Genomic DNA, 3,327 nt, shown 5'->3' with positions numbered 1-3,327 from the left:
AGTCTCTAACTGGCCCTTCTGAAGACTCATGCACCAGAGTGTCTGATGTCTTTGGAGAAGAAGCAGGGATTCATCAAGGTGTGAACTTGGATGACTTAACTGCAAACCTGCAGGATGGAGGTTGTTTACTCAAACTTGGTTCCACAATCAAGTCTATGAGAACATTGAACTCTTGTTCTGTGAAGGGAGGAAGTTCTTTCAAGTGGCAGAAGAAGGAGCTGAATTCAACAGCTAGATGTCTAAACACAATGTTGTGACATTTGGTTTAACATCAGATTCTTAGTTGGTGAAGTGGCACATCAACTTAAGATAGAAGGGTCTACAGAGTTGTAGATTGGGTACTTCAAAAGGATCGTTCTCATTGCAGTTCTTAGGAGTTGCTGGTTGGAGAAGATGTTACATGTTCATGTCTTAGAGACCATAAGCTTTGTTTAACATGTAACTTGAAGTTCAAATCTCACTTGGAAGATCAGAATATCTTTGGGAGAAGTCTGATAAACTTGGAGAGGTCAAAAAGCAGCATTTGACCTTTTCATATGAGGATTCATGAAGGAGGTAATCAACCAGTGGCATTTGGTCTATCTCAGAAGTGAATTCGAAGAATCAAGATAATCCACATATGGCAGCTGATTATTCTTGAGGAAAGTCTGAGACAAATTACTTTTGAGCAGAAAAGTAGTAAGTTGAAGACTAAAGGAGGTGTTTTCTATTCATCTCTTGGAGCTTGTGGCAGGAGTTCTGAGCTATCTATGGAAGAGTATCTCTTGTAATGGGATGAAAGTGTATATGTCCCAATGTATGTCTGGGTTCTTCTTGATCAACCCGGTGACTCAGTGATATCTGAAGACTATCAGATGGTGTGCCTTGTCTTGTTATGAAGGATGTCCCAGCCGATGTTAGAACATCGTGTGAAGTGGTCTTCTGTTCTTGTTAGAAGAGAGATTGACACAGAGTGTGAATGTGTTCAGCTAAGAGGGTTGAACAGAGGGTGTGCTCTTGAAGACATGAAGATGCGTCTTATGTTTTCCATTCATCAAGTGGTATGGATTCTCTTTGAATCAGGAAGTATGTGAAGGTCCAACTTTGGGGTGTTGGATATGCTCATGAGTGACCTCCAAGTGTCAAGAGGAGAGTAGGGTGTCCATGACAGGGGGAGTTTTGTCTTTGAAGCTGCAAGTAATTATCAAGCTTGTGGTCTTTGTGTACTCAGATAACTAGGTATGGCACCTTGTCAGTTATCAGGATGCTGTGATGTATGTCAAGGCTGAGTGAGCAGAAGAATGTCTGACCGGATGTCGTGACATTGCCCTGGTCAATGCTGTTAATTCCTTCTTAATCTTAAAGTCAGTAGGAATTATGAAGGTGATGTGTCAAATTCTGATAAATCAGAATAAGCCTGATGGCTACAGCTGTGTGGTACAGGGGGAGTAACCATCTGCTGAAGTGTGGGAATTTGACTGTAGCAGTGCCAGATGTCAAGTCTCTACTGGAGGTATGACAGGAACCTTGGGAAATGTTGAATACTGGCAGAAGGCTGGAAAAAGCCGCGTGGAATGTTAAGACATCGCGTGCAACGTGTCTGACTGCATATATGGAATAGTCTCCATGCACTGGAACTGCTGTTTTGGAAAAGAAACAATCAAGAGCTATAAAAGGTATTCAAAGATAGTCTGAGATTTTGTTGGTGATTCTCTGACTGTTTCTCAGCAAAAATTAATGAATCTTGACCAAGCATTAATTCCTACCGTTAATTCCTAAGCACGGGCTGGACTATTTAAAGGATGTAATAGTCATCTTCTTCTCACAAGAGAAACACTTCATTCCCTCAGAATCATGGGGTATGTTAAGGTTTGGGCAAGCTGCGCCTGGATCTGGTTTTGTGAGGGGTGCCTTTACAAATGTTTAGCTAAAAAGGGGGAGAGAAATACAGTCCTGGGGTTGAGAATGCACCAGAAGCAAGCTGACTGTGGTAGCAAACAGAAGTTGGTGTCAGGCACAAAATCCACCTGGGTATATCACTTGTGTCTTGTGATCTGAGTTAAGAAGACAGTTGTGCCTTGTGATCTGAGTTACATTGTCTATGTACTCAGCATTACATACTCTTCAGGAAGCTCTCCTGTTGAGGGGAAGGATTCTGGTACAACTGAGTCTTGTTCCTCTTCTTCCTCATGTACACCAACATAGGTGTTTGTGGTGGTGGAGAGAATGACAGAGGCTTATTTGTTTTAGCTAAAATTTGCCAAAGGGGGAGATTGTTAATACCTTAGGATTGGCATTAATTTTAGTAAAACAAATAATGTAATCACCTCTGTTGTTTTAATATGTTGGATTGAAGAAATTCAACATCTGGACCAACATGTCTTGTACGATGTCACGACATCAGGTCTGTGACATCGCACTTGAGTAGAAAACTAAATTAATTAATTCAGTATATATTTTGGGATCAGCAAGGATATCTGGTGAATATCCTAACTCCCATGTGGAGGTCTTGAAGACTCAATCAGAATATGTATAGGCTTTAAATATGGAGATATATATGGAGAGAGTTTAGGAACTTGAAGACCTTGTTTGTAGCAGAATTTTTCTGCTGAAGTTGTAACAGCAAAGAACAAGTCTGTTGCGACTTCTGAAGGCCCAAATCCAGTTGGGTGATTAGGTTATAAATAGCTGATTGTAATCTAGTCTTTGGAAGCCTCTTAGAATGAAAATTTAGGCGTGTGTGTGAGGTAAACCTCCCAGTCTGTGGGAAGGTTACCATGTGTTTCTCAGTGGTAAAAGCTGAGAGTTTTTGTAACTCAAAGCCTGTAGGCAAGAGTGATTTTGTTCTTGAATGAAGCTGTGAAGCAAGTTCAAGGTGTGTTAACATTACATTGTATTTGTAGTGATAGGAATGGAAACTGGAGGTTTCTATCTAGGAGTTCCTAGGTATAGATTGCATTGGGTAGGGATTAAGTGAAGAGTTGTAAACAGGTGAGTTTAACTCTGAATTAATACTGCTAATAGTGGATCTTCTTCCTGGCTTGGTAGCCCCCAGATGTAGGTCATGTTGGACTGAACTGGGTTAACAATTTCCTGTGTTTGTTTTCCTTCTGCATGTGTTTTTGTTACTGTCATAACTCAGCTGATATTCCAGTCAGTTTACCAAGATGATAACAGACCTGGTATATAGCCTTCTATTTGAATGTCAATCAGAATGTTGTAACATTCATCAGTGACAGTGTATACTGAATAATAAGCAGGTTAGGTTCAGTTCAGTATTTATTTAAGTCTGTTCTCTTCCAGGATAACAGACCTGGCCGAAGGATCATTGTGAAACTGTTAAACTGG

Source organism: Lathyrus oleraceus, chromosome 3, assembly GCF_024323335.1.
Source record: "Lathyrus oleraceus cultivar Zhongwan6 chromosome 3, CAAS_Psat_ZW6_1.0, whole genome shotgun sequence".
Classification (NCBI taxonomy): Eukaryota; Viridiplantae; Streptophyta; class Magnoliopsida; order Fabales; family Fabaceae; genus Lathyrus; species Lathyrus oleraceus.
The sequence above is the reverse complement of the archived record's forward strand: the minus strand, read 5'-3'. Positions refer to the sequence as shown.